Source organism: Micropterus dolomieu, linkage group LG14, assembly GCF_021292245.1.
Source record: "Micropterus dolomieu isolate WLL.071019.BEF.003 ecotype Adirondacks linkage group LG14, ASM2129224v1, whole genome shotgun sequence".
In the NCBI taxonomy this organism is placed as follows: Eukaryota; Metazoa; Chordata; class Actinopteri; order Centrarchiformes; family Centrarchidae; genus Micropterus; species Micropterus dolomieu.
In genome coordinates, this window is record NC_060163.1 from 18,832,410 (window position 1) to 18,846,765 (window position 14,356).

The following is a 14,356-nucleotide window of genomic DNA, read 5'->3' on the forward strand; positions in this document are numbered from 1 at the left end:
TAAGACATGGGGATTAATATGCTGCTATCCACAAGATTTTGTTCTCATTGAGGCACAAAGTGTTGGGCGCTGAGGCCTGTAGCTTACAGTTGGCATTCCAGTTCATCCCAAAAGGTGTTGGAAGGGGTTGTGCAGGTCAGTTGACTTCAAATGAAACTCAGAAAATCATTTCCTTATGGACTTTGTGCACTGGGGCATTGTTATGTTGAAACAGGAGAAGATCTTCATCTCACAAAATGAAATGTACAGGATATGATTCATTAGTATGATATTGCATTGATATTTTCACTCTCTGATAAACTCAAACTTGTCATCTTTTTTTGGTTTCACAGTTATGTTGGTTATGTGAACATACATTTGTCTTACTGGTCTGAATCACAATGTGGGGCTGCAAAAACAACAAAAACAGTCCCATCTTATCATTTGTTGCTCTAATTTTTTAAAATGATATCCTAGTTTGGGACATGGTCACTTGTGCTCTGTGTATCGAAAGTGGAAAAACTTAAATTAGTTTTTCTTCGTATTTTACATTTTTACATCATACATGTTTTTGTGATGTTGGTAGCTTATATTTCCAGTTGATTTTGGGAGTACTGAGGTTCTTTAACATTGGAGAAGAGGCAAATGTCCCAAAGTTGGCATTAAAAAGAAAATGCACTATATGGAGACCCATCTTGCGGTCTTTTTAAGAAACGGCTGCTTTAAAGAGGTGGTATTATGCTTGTAAGCTTTTTTCCCTCTCCTTTATTGAGTTATATATCTTTTTTGTGTATGTAACAGGTTTGCAAAGTGAAAAAGCCCAAAGTCCAGCCCAAAGGGAGTTCCCATCTCCCACAGAAAACGCTGTTCTGAACTGCCTGAAAACAGCCGGTTTGTAGTCCAGCCGTTTCCCTTTCTTCCCTGTGATGACACAGGCATGATATAACACTCGCCAAGCGGCTAGTCCCACACACCCTCAAAAACACTGGTGGAAAAACACTTTGCTGCAGCACACAGTGACAAGATGTCCGCTTGCTGCCTCTCCTCTCCCTTCCAAACATTAGCTACCCTCAAGGCAGTCAATTGACATAAAGTTGTTACTGTGATGTAGAGACAGTGCTCAGCTATAACTTTATGGATGAAAGATACATTTGTTACAAATTAATAACTCACAACTCTGAAACTCTTGCTCCAGTCCTTGTTGATAAGCTCCTAAGGGGATACACAGTAGTGATGTGCGGATCAATCCTAAAGTATCGATATTTCTGATACCAACGTCATTGGTAAACGTTACTGTCACCAGGATGGTCTAATTATACTCTGTTGATAGGAACTACTTTTCCTTCTGCCTGTCAAACTCATGCTTGCACTACGGCTCTGTGACGGAGCTTCTTTGTATTGAGCCGCTGCAGCTCTTTACATTTGCCGCGATTGAATACTGACTCTGGCTGACTGTAAAAGCAGTCACGTCTGGCTGTTTTTTTGGTGTGAAGGCAATAATGCTGCTCTATGTAATGTGTGTGCAAAGACAGTGAAATACTTTGACAACACCGCAAACTTCACTAAACATCTGAGATTAAGTCTGTCACAATAATAGGATGATGTTAAGAAGCGGCAGTTCTGAGCAGGATATTTTAATTATAATTAAAGAATATGACAGTAGTTTGATGTCTTGTCATTATGCAGCTATTATTTTGAATTGGTAAGGCTACAGCCTACTCCTTATTTCTCTCATAAATACAGAAACCGGAGTGGGGAGGTCACATTAAACTAGAAATAAAATATGTAAAAAGTATTGGTATTGGTATCGGTATCAGCAATACCGGCATGGGTATTACTTGGTATTGGATCATATAGGAATTAAGTGGTAATGGATAGCTGAACCACCACCGTGTTTACTTGCTTCTCACGACCCGCCCTACTCTGCTTCTGATTGGCTAATGGTCCTTAACTAGGAACTGCGCATGTGCAACTCACAACAAAGATCATGTAGAGTCAAGATGCATCTCTCCATAGCTAAAACAAAGATATCTATAGCTAAAACGAAGCCTTCAACACACAAGGTGAAAAGAGGAGCTGCAGCAATGAGCAGTATGATAAAAAATATAGTGTTTTTTGAAAATAAAACCATTTAGCCTAAACCTGTTCTGGTACAACCCCTTAATAAGATTATGTACCTGAAAATGAGCATATTACCACCTCTTTAAATTGTGTTTTACCAGAGACATTATTTTACAAACCTTGTATTACTTCACCCAAATAGTTAGTTATTAAGTTATTAGTGACAAATCTGCAGTTGCGTTTTACCTCACACCCCTTTTGATTTTTCGTCTAGTTTTTATTTACTTTGCCGTTTGTTTTATCCCGTGTAAAATATTTTGCAAGTGGTGATGATGATGCTGAGATATTTTATCCTTCTTTCCTTTCTAAAATACTCAGTCAACACAAAAAAATACTTTTAGACAGAAAACAACTGTTGAAGGAAGCTTTGTGAGAGGTAGCCTACGTGAACGCAGCACATAAATCGGCTGTGGGTAATTAAGCTGCTGGACTCTCTGACCACCTGCGGCCCGTGACGTTCTCATCCAGTCTCCATTATTTCAAACGTTACGTTGATTAAAAACAAAGAAAAATCAAATTAGAAAACGTGTTGTCGTCACATGGACGTTTGTCAGTCTTAAACTCATTTCCAGCCCGCGCTACTACGAAGCTCCAGTGGCGCAATCGGTTAGCGCGCGGTACTTATATGACAGTATTCAGCAGAGCAATGCCGAGGTTGTGAGTTCGAGCCTCACCTGGAGCAGAGTTTTTAGACTCACCCTCACCTGTTGACGAAACCCCCGAGCCGAGTCAGAGGGACTTCCTGTGTAGTGATGACGTCACACGGTAACCCCCCCCCCCCTCAACAATTGTGGTGATATATTCAGGTACCTCTAAACGCACATGATAAACACACTGTCTTCTTAGTTCCTGTCAACTGTTTCATTGATGAAAACGAAATAAAGTACAGACCGGACACTCAATACTGAACTAAACTGGAATATGATAGAATTAAAGCGGGATTGTGTCAATATAACGAAAGAAGAGGTCATTAGGACTCGACATCAAATATATCCAGTTAAGCGTGATTGTGTAATGTTGATTGTGTAATATTCTATATTCTCATGACTGAAGGACAAGTTTTCTTTCATTGCCTGAGGTAATAGGCTACACTAATCCAAACATGCAGTTTAGTATTCTTTGTACTGTTGTGTATAATAAAACTCCCCCAAACATAAGACAAGGCAGGTTTATTTGCCTTTCAACAACAAGGCAAATCAAAGTGATAGAGAAAGAAAGACAAGATAATATAAAAAGAGACATGTAGAATTTAAAAAAATAAATATAAAATAGACGTATATCACACTGAAGCTTTAAAAAAAAACACTAGTTGGCCATAGCTCCTTAACTGCTAACATGTAACATTTTTGTGGATGTAGGTTTTTTTTCTTATAGGCTATCATTTTCTGGTTATACACACCTGCTGTGACTACATCTACAATAAAAACAACAACATTTACAAGATAACCTTTAATGGAAATGAGGTTGTTACATTTGCAACACAAGCACAGAAAGAATAAAAGATAAATATAGTGGAAGACAAAGGTGCTCTTGGCAGCTTCAGTCCTTTCAGGTAAGTTGTTCAGTAGCGCCACCTACCGGTCGACAGTTGGAGCTGCTGCTTTATTGTGAAACCAGCTTATCACCACAAGAGTGCGGTGCAGCTGCACCACACGGAGCCCAGAGCTTCTGCGGCTCTAAGCGCGTTTTCTAACTGCAAAGGTAAAAGAAAATTTTGACAGGTGAGTTCTGCAGATCAGTGTGACAGTGTGTTATAATTATTTATATTCAAAAATCTATTTAGTGACATATTTATATCAACTATTCAAAAATAGTTTAAAACCTTGTTTTAACAGCATGTGCATTCTGCTTAATATCTTTACTGTATCTTAACATCTGTGTCACTGAAGACCCCACCCATCAGCCATCAATTTTAGACATGATTTATTTCACTGCTCACGACTGTTACATGCTGTATATATCTGTATCCTTGTGTGTGTGCTTTGTGTGAAAGCTTGTGTGCAGGTCTGTCACTCTAAGCCCTTTAAAGCTGGGAATGAACAAGCAGAAGATTGCTCTAATGATGTGACCCAGATGTCCACGTTGCAGATTCTCCAGGCTGAAAATGAGAGTGCAGATCAGGGATCTCGTCCCTCCCTCCCTCCTCCTTCTCTCTGTCTCCCTCCCTCTACCCGGCCTGGGACACAATCACAGATTATGTAGCAGCAGGGAATATGTGCCTATGCATGCATGTAAGTGCATGCGTGCATATCATTTGAGGGAATGTAGTGTGTGCATGTGTTGTCGGCATCTGTGTGTGTGTGTGTGTGTGTGTGTGCGTGCGTGTTTAAGCTCATCTAGATCCATGTAAACATGAGGGATCAGATTTTGTGTGTGCCACTTGTTCTTTCTGCTCCGGATTAGACGTAACAGTTTTTTAATTTACTCTCCTCAGCTGCCTCCATAAGACGCTAAAGCCTGGCATAGCCCCACCAGAGACCACCCCCTTCCGTCACCCTACCGCATCTTACAACTCTTCCTCCCCCGTCCACACCCATCCCCTGAGGTGACCAGGTGGCTGAACAATCACACACCCCACCCTGACAGTAGGCTCAGCGGGCCACTTTACTCAATGAGAAGCTTGGCAGTTGGAGTGGCTCAAGCGTCTGTATGTGTGGAAATACGTGTGTGTGTGTGTGTGTGTGTGTGTGTCAAGGGATTGAGGGGAAAGGGGACAAAAGACAGAGAGTTTAATATTTGAGATAAGCTGTGATTGAACATCCCGATCAGAGCAAAATGATCAAATTCTGCCAGTGGTAATCCCCCATCTTGGAAAATTAAATACCACTCTTTTCTGCTCACTCACACTCTCTAACTGTGTGTAACATGCTCACACACACACACACAGACACACACACACACACACACACACACACACACACACACACAGTATTTAAACGGGGTCTTAGTCTGACCTGTGTCTCATAACCCTGGTTGGTTCCTTAGTGAGCTGTTCTGATATCTGATGAGTTTTTCATTAATAAGAAATAAGTCTAATCCGCAGGGAGAAACACAAAATGACAACAGATAAGCCCTGTTTTCCCTTCACACACACATCATCATAACTCTGATCCACTGATACACTATCTAACTAAACATCTTTATATACACTCTTGTTTATACTTTAATCTCCCCAACCCAGTTTTATTGACTGCAGCCTACATTTTTTTTCTTTATTTTACATTTTTGTTATTTCTTTATTTGAATGAATGAAATATCATCTTTATTTATACTTGTAGTACAAGAATTGCTCAGGCTTTTTAAATAAGCCCTTATACTGCACAGTAAGTTCAGGTTCAGTATGCTTGAAAAGAACCCTCCTGACTACATCTATAGGCTAAAGTGTTCATACCTCTTCTGTAAGGCTGTCCCCGACTAAGGATTTACATAGTCGAATCAGAATCGTCATGTCCTGCCTATAGTCGACTGACTATCATGTGTGTTTTTGTCATATACAGTCTATGGTTTTAGCAAAGCTGCAGTCTCTATTCATTTAACTTACACAGTACATTTCCAGCTAAACTGAGGCTTATTGAAGAACCTTTTCTCTCTCTCTCTCTCTCTCTCTCTCTCTCTCTCTCTCTCTCTTGCCAGCCATTCACTGGTCTTGCAGATTTTAGCGTCCATGCCGTGCTGCCGACAACTGAACGCACGTTGCAGGTCTATTTCAAGTAGCCTGCTATTTCAAAACAATATAATATTCTTTGTGTGGTTCATCAACGGTGATAAATTATCAGAAAGTCCCGCGAAGTGTGGACAACTCGGCACAACACCAGTGAAGCTGGGGCTCGGTCTCTTCAGCAACTGTTCCTTTGCTGCCACCACACACACACACACACACACACACACACACACACACACACACACACACACGCACACGCACACGCACACACACACACACGCTACGCCTACACATGCGCACTGACGACCCAGGGCTAGGGTTACAATTTTGGATTTATTTACGCACTTTAAAAACGTAAGTTTTATTCTTTTTACATGTTTATTTACAGCAATAAACATTGAAATGTGTATTGTAATAGGCTGTATATTAACTTACTGGGAGAAAACTGGTAGTTCTATGTAAAATCAGACGTTGAGCACCCCCATATAGCCAAAATGGCACGATTCTCGTTTTGCTGCGAAGCTTCGACTGCGAGATTGACAGTCGAATCAGGCTCCGCCCTTCGAAGCATTGAATCTTCGACTATTCAGAGTCAGCCCTACTCTTCTGAAAGAGCCGCTGTCACAGGCTCGTGCTCGCTGCATCTCACTTCAGTGTTATACTGTATAATAATATAGTGTAACTCTTTTGCATGTCACTGTAGCCTTGACGAGATGAATTGCACAAAGGCATTCATGGTGTAGCACTCAGTTGTGACATACAGTTTAAAGTTTTCTTTGAAAAGAGAGCTTGTAATAGAAGTTTAAACTCTGCCTTACTTTTACACCTCCGCACACTTGGCCTATAGCTGGGTAAAGACAGACACAGCAATCCAGTAGAGTTGCAAAATGGGAGAAGCAAGTGGTGTCAGAAGTAGTTTTCCCAGTTCACAATTCCCATTTCAAATATTCATTTTACTAATATCCTCTATGTTTCTCAACATGTTGATAATGTGACAGTCCTATAGGTCTATGTTATGGCTGCCAGTTTTAAACATTTCAACTCCTTTCTGAGCAAGCTTGCTTTTTCTGTCAGTCTGGCATGACAAACTCAAAGTACTACAATACCTGTGAGCCTTGGTCACTGTTGCTGTGGAGAAGAAGTCAGTTGTTAGTGCTTTGTTGTTGCACTATGCAAAACATAGCACCATAGTTGTTGAACTTATCCATAACTGACCCATAATCCAACATTGAATTCAGTGCACATAAAATAATTCTAAGCTCTGTGATTAGATGTTTCTTGCTGAAATGTACAGGCTTGTACCTTTAACTTTTCACCAAAGAACAATATTTTCAAGTTGATCATGTTCTGTACTCATGAGCTGCAAAGATTATTTGAAAATGAGGAACACATTCTCTTGGAAGAGCGTTCCAAATGAGTCTCTCACTGTGGTACAAGGCTGACCTCTTTCAAAACATGTACTGATCATGTCACGTGGAACCACCAGACCTGCTGCAGATCCATGACCCATTTTGGCTTTTGACATCTTTTTTTTCCCAATGAAAAACATCTTTATTGTTTCCTGCTTCTCCTCCAAAACAGGCAGTCTGCTGTATCAGGCCAAGGTGTCAGTCTCTTGCAGGTACTATGTTAACCTGCTAGGTGGCCCTGTGGCAAAAGTGAACTGTTGGCCTTCTATTAAACCCCCATTCCTCCCATTCTCTGTTCAATATGGATGGACCAACGAGTCAAAGCTGGAGTTACAGGCCTGCTTTGACTGCACTGACTGGAGTGTTTTTGAGGCTGCAGCCACTGACCTGGACGAACTAACTGGCACTGTGACATCTTACATCAGTTTTTGTGAGGACGTGTGTGCCGACTAAAACCTTCCGCACATACAACAACCAAAAACCCTGGTTCACAGCAAAACTCAGGCAGCTTCGTCAGACCAAGGAGGAGGCCTTCAGAAGTGGGAACAGAGTCCTGTACAACCAAGCCAGGAACACACTGACTAAAGAGGTCAAAGCAGCAAAGAGAAGCCATGCTGAAAAGCTAAATAACAGCTTTGCAGCCAACGATCCTGCGTCAGTGTGGAGAGGCCTGCGGACACTCACCAACTACAGGGGACCATCCCCCAACACTGCTGGTACTAAACTACTGGCAGACGAGCTGAATGGCTTTTATTGTAGGTCTGAAAAGCCCACAGTCACACCTCTCCCCCACTCCAACACCATCTTCAAACAGTCTCCTACCCCCTCTGACACACTGCTGGCCCACCTGAAGGACATTACAAGCCCCTTGCTGGACCTCCTGCAGTTTGCCTACAGGCCTAACAGGTCAGAGGACCTCGACTCTCCAGGGACATATGCAAGGATCGTGTTCGTGGACTTCAGCTCGGCGTTCAACACCATCATCCCAGACATCCTCAGCACCAAACTCACCCAGCTCACTGTGCCAGCCTCCACCTGTCAGTGGATCACAAACTTCCTGGCTGACAGGAGTCAGCAGGTGAGACTGGGGAACATCACACCCAGCACTTGGACTATTAGCACTGGTGCCCCCCAGGGGTGTGTGCGCTCCCCACTGCTCTTCTCCCTCTACACCAACGACTGCACCTCAAGAGGACTATCTGTCAAACTCCCGAAGTTCGCTGACGCCACAAGGGTCATCGGCCTCATCCGGGACGGTGATGAGTCGGCCTACAGACGGGAGGTTGATCAGCTGGCTCTCTGGTGCGGTCAGAACAACCTAGAGCTTAACACGCTGTGGAGATGACCGTGGACTTCAGGAGGAGCCCCCCCACTCTGCCCCCCATCACCATACTCAACAGCCCTGTGTCTGCTGTGGAATCCTTCAGGTTTCTGGGATCCACTATTTCCCAGGACCTGAAGTGGGAGCCCAACACTGACACCATCATCAAAAAGGCCCAGCAGAGGATGTACTTCCTGCGCCAGCTCAGGAAGCTCAACCTGCCTAAGGACCTGCTGATCCACTTCTACACAGCCATCATCCAGTCTGTCCTCTGCACGTCCATCACTGTCTGGTTTGGATCTGCCACCAAAAAGGACAGACTACAACCGACAGTCAGGACTGCAGAAAAAATCATCGGTGCCAACCTGCCCTCCATTCAGGACTTATACATTGCCAGAGTCAGGAAACTGGCAGGAAACATCACTGCAGATCCATCTCATCCCGGACACAATCTATTCCAGCTTCTCCCCTCTGGTAGGCGCTACAGAGCACTATACGCCAAAACCAACAGACTTAGGAACAGTTTCTTCCCACAAGCCATCACTCTGGTGAACAGCTGATTTCTGACTCAGGTGTCAGGAACAATTCTTGTGCAATAACCCAGTAACTCTGGCTCTAATCAGCCACCTGTTTACTGGTTACCACTTAATATTTATTCACCACTCTCTATTTCAGTGCTGTTCATACTGTTATATTGTCATATTGTAGATACTGTATACCAGCATCCTTTGCACTATACTTAATTGCACTGTGTACATGTATGCATGTATATGTACTTGTGTATCACATCCACCTCCGAAATGTACATACTCCTGCATCCTTTGCACTCTGCTCACTCATCTGTCAAAGTGTCTATATTGCTTTTGTTCATAGTGTGTATATTTGCATTATCTACACTGAAGTCTGTGTAATTTTGTATTTTTGTATGAGTAAGCACATCGTGAGTAATGTACAATCCATAGTCAAATTCCTCGTATATGTACACATACCTGGCAATAAAGCTGATTCTCATTCTGAATATGTACAGTTTTCTAAGCTGGAATAAAACCTGTTGATATTTCCGTGGCCCAGACGGAAGTTCCTCGTAGTGCTCATACGTAATCCAGCCCTGGGTACAGTGTCAGTTTGTTGTTGCAGATGTGTGTTGTGGCTCATTTGAGTGCCTCCTTCCTCTATTGGCTTTCCACCGTTACCACCTAACTAGACTCTGTGTTGTGCTCTGAAATTGGAGTTCCTCTTTAAAAAACATCCAACAGAGTGGTAGAGTGCTTCATGTCTGAATCCCCCAGTGGTTGTAATATAAGAGTGTGGGAGTATTAATTACTATCCCCTATGAAATCCAGATCAATGGAGAGATAACTGTGTACTTTCTTTTGATGTCTGCAGAAAATGATCATGTCGCACAGTAACACAATGGTCAATGTTCAAACATCGCAGTTTGTCCCAGACAAGGTGAACTGCATGATGAAAACCAGATAAGGAGTGAACACAATAAAGAAGACATTTTTGTACAGTATAATCAAGACTACATGTGAGAACAGCATGTGATCTTGGCTATGACTGTCTTAAGTCCTTCACCCAGAGAGCAAGGCGCAAGAGAGTCAAAACTACTGGCCTTGCATTGTTCAGTTTTAAAAGACACACATTTTGGAACAGGTGATATCTCCTTAAATTAAGACATATAAAGTTTTGACTCATTATAAACACATAGTGTCATGAATTAAACAATCAGTCACATATATGCCCACAGAAGGAGCTGCTTCACCTAAACAAGGTGGCAATAATCACCTAACATGAGACTAAGTCTCTTGAGAAACGATCCCTGGATGTGGTTACATTTAGATAATTGATGAACATGTGTTGGGCTTGGACAGTTAAATCGATCCTTCAGTGTCTTGTCATCCTTGTCATCCTTGTCATCAAAGTTTCTTGCCCTAAGACTAGATTTTTGTCATGCTTGGTTTAGTTTTTAAATGTGCATCGGAATGAGTGAAACCTAATACATATGTGTAAATTCTTCAAATAGCCTAATTTCCAGTTAATAATAGTAGAATGGATAATTTCTTCCATTTGTTGAAGTATCCCACTGGAACCCCTAGGTTGCGCTTGTTATTGACACCGGGGCACTAGTGCTAGTTTGTGCGGTTATTTCCAAACATGAGAAGAGGATGAAATAATTTTTAAATCTCAACGGTGCTACCTTTAATTACACTTAATTGTTCTAGTCATAGCTGCCAGATTGCTGTCCATCGACCCGGTGTGTTGTACATTGACTCCGCTTACCCAGACTAGCTTCGGTGTACGCCAATGTTGGTTCTCAGCAATCATGTTTTTGTATTCTACAGAACTAGCGCGTCACAGAACTCCGGTTATAGACCAATGAAAATGTAGTTTTGGACAGGGGCAGAGCTAATTGACAGAAGAAGCAGCCAATTAATTGATGTTTCGCCCAGACGTTGTAACCAATCACCGTGCACATGCCAAAAATAACACCTCCTCTTGTTCAGCACCCAAAGTCGAAGGATAGCTCTGGCCTTTCAATTGAAGAAAGTGCTAGATTTGTCGGTGTTGTATAATATAACCAATTCTCAGTGTCCATATTTGTTTTTGGAAGGATCGAAATTGTCTTCATTTAATGTGAGAGACAGAACTGGCGTCAAACATGCGTAAAAATCAACGCTGTCCAAGCAGGGAACCACCGAGAAAGGAATTATCGCCGCTCATCTGAGGCCAATCTCGATCATTTTTTGTCAAATAAGGAAACATAACATAGCTAGCTAGCTAAATTTAGCTCCGTAGATAGCTAGGTTACCGACATATCTTCACACAAAAGCAGAATTCAGCAGACATTCAAGAGTGGATCTACCTTCGCAGCAGCAGGAAAACGTAAGTAGCATGCTAACGTCATTAGCTTGAGTTTGACAAGCTGGGGAACTGCGTTGGCTCCAACCGTTTAGTTAACATTAGCAAGTCGGCTAACGTTAGCTCATATCAACACACTAGCAAACTAGGCCTTTCCGTAGAGGGACCAGTGTTAGGAGGAATGGAGTTAAGCATGTGGTCAGTGGATTGGTATTTAACACACAAACGTATTTCCCAAAACAATACCTCGGTTCATGAAACATAAATTGTATTCTGCAATAACATTAATCGTCAGCGTACAAACAGACCATTTACCAAAATAAAACCTAACCCATCATCTTAAGTTTCAAAGTAACTTTGTTACCGCCGGCGTTAGCAAGCCAATTCTGAATGAGGCATATTTTAAAGCAATACTAATTATTAACAGTCTAACGACACGTTGGCCTCCAGTTCTTAGTCTGGTCCCAAGTGAGCTAATCTAGCACGGTATAGGCTAACGTTACACTAGCTATAACTAGCTAATGACAGCTTAGCGGACTTTGTCATAAGGGTGTCAGTAGTTAGCTATGTGATATTAGCTTGGCACTGTAATGGTATTTCTAACATATTTAAGCAAACACACAGCCGCAAACTGCCACAGGCCCTGTTATTTTCAATCAGTAACGGAGACGTTAGCTATACAGCGATATTAATGTCCTGGGTTTAACCGTCAATATGTGTAAAACAAAAATGCATGCAGTGCCAGCTGGATAGCTACTGTATGTTCTGTTGTGAATGCAGTGACCTTAGAGCGTAATTATAACCGCAAGCCCCCACGTTTTTACGTCTTGAATCTTTGTTGAAGCTCGTGAAATCAGTCAGTACACATGAAATGTAATCTAGGCAGATAACACTTAATGTTAGTCACAAGTTGGGAAGGTGTTTATAACCAGTCATGTTTCACTGCGGCAACAGCACTGCTCCTCCCAACACTCTACCGGTTCTCTACTGCTCATTATTTACATAAAATATGTAATATGTACTGATATACTTAATAATATATAGCGTGACTTTATTTTTTATAACGCTCAGTAGGTGTTCTGGAACTGAGAAACTGTCAAAATAACCGTGAAATGAACTCATGACAAACCAAAATATTGACCAAATAATTACCTGCACTTGTTTCAGTTTAAAATGTATTAATTGTTTTGTGGCAGTTCAGGCAGTGCAGTTTGTGCTTCATGCCTCAGTTGATTGATGGTACAACAAAATCAGCTGCTATGTTTATTTCTTGGCAATATTTTCTATATATTGCAATTATTTCAGGCTTTATTAGGGACGGGCAGGTTCATAGGTAAAGGGCGGGTGTTTAAAATGTATGTGGTTTACCCTGACCATAAACATGGGCTTGGTTGGTAACTCCTAACATTGCTGTAGATATTCTGCAGGACAGGCCTACATGAGCACGTGATTGACCACAACTCAAAGACTGTTTCTAAAAAATGTGATAAATAATAATGATATTAAAATTATAAAAGTATTATTTGAATTTGGGATCATATGAGCTATTGTTATTTGTTTTTCCCCCTCTTGTTTTGAGAGGAACACTGTTCTCGTCAGATATTTTAGAAAATTGTTTTTGATGTGTCTGATCAGTTAAGTACTTCTTTGCAGCAGCTCAGATCATTAATTAAACCTATCAATCATCTCTAGTCTCCCTTAGGCTGTCAAAAAAATCTACTCTCCCTGCCAGGAATGCAAAGAGTACTCCTTCAACTTCTGATGTGCGTTTCTGGATTCCAGATGTTTGCTAAGATTTTATGTTGAAAGTGAAGCTCTTGACTTCCCATGTGAAGAGAGACAAGTGCGTTAGCAGACCTGCTTTTTTCTTCTTTTTTTTTTATTACTGTAATAAGACAGTTTTGGTTTAATGACAGTTTTATTTAATACAGATTTCCATAACATTACTCTTGCAATTTGCGAGTTCTGTATGATCTTAGATGATTACGCCATTCTGAATTGCTCTACAATATTACAGAGATTCGTCATCCAAGCTAAAGCCTGATTTATACTTCTGTGTCCTGTAACCCTAGGCTGTAGCCTATGCCATAGCTTGACGTGCACCTCCCCAAAAATGTAACTGTTATTGGTTGGCTTGTTAGCATTGCATTTCCTCCAAGCCCACAGGAAGTGCTCCGTGCTCTGAAGTCAATTTTACTGGGGGCCAATCCAGTGGCTGTGACACAGTGGGTACATTTTTTGGGGCGTCACAACCCCCTGCGAAATGACTCGTTTCACTATTAGAATGTGATTCATTCGGTTGATAACATTAACATCAAGTCTAGAAGAGTCTGTTCTTATTATTTATTTGAATGTATTCAACGTAGTGTTGAAATCCGCTCTGTAGAGCAGTGTCCATTTGGGCTACTGTAGAAACATGGTGGCGCAACATAGCAACGTCCATGTAAGAGGACCCACTGTATATGTACTGTAGATACATATAAATAAATGACTCATTCTAAGGTAATAAAAACATTATTGTACACCACTGAAAACATAGTTATGTAGATTATATTTTATCTCTGTCAATAGATCCTCCTAAATATTACACACTGAACCTTTTAAGGCTTATGGTAAATTCACATTTCATCCACCAATGTTGTATAGAGTTAAAATTTAGCCTGGCAGCCACCCTGCTCATCTTCTCCAGTATAACAGATAGCGAAAAGGTGTACAGGTGACCAGTATATGACATTACTAGGTGTTGGGCTTATGCCCTGCCAGCTACATACGGGAGGAGTTCAATGGCTGATAATCTTGTCTGAGTCAGCAGTCATTGTGTAAAGACTGAGGAGCAGATGAAACACAGTGTCAGCAGGAGACTAAGACAGTCAACAAGCGTATTTTAGAGATCTTAAAGGCCTTGGCTGTGCTCTGATGGAGCCGTAGATATGTTGTTGTTTTTTTGTGCTGATTTAAAGAGGTGGTATTATGCTCATTGTCATGTTCAAAATCTTTAATTAG

General features: G+C 41.5%; 1 protein-coding gene and 1 non-coding gene across 4 annotated transcripts in view; both read left to right on the top strand.

Annotated features, from left to right (window-relative positions):
- The first annotated feature begins 2,688 nt into the window (after positions 1-2,688).
- Positions 2,689-2,782, top strand: trnai-uau. Its single transcript has 2 exons — positions 2,689-2,726; positions 2,747-2,782. It is a non-coding gene; the product is annotated as a tRNA-Ile (tRNA).
- Positions 2,783-10,980: 8,198 nt separating this feature from the next.
- The window catches only part of ppm1bb (protein phosphatase, Mg2+/Mn2+ dependent, 1Bb), a 50,634-nt gene continuing 47,258 nt past the window's right edge, over positions 10,981-14,356 (top strand). Inside the window, exon 1 of one of the 3 annotated variants that reach the window (XM_046068091.1) lies at positions 10,981-11,377. The gene's annotated coding sequence lies outside the window, so the exon portion shown is untranslated. The remainder of the gene's footprint in view (positions 11,378-14,356) is intronic. The other 2 variants (XM_046068093.1, XM_046068092.1) reach the window with 2 other exon arrangements.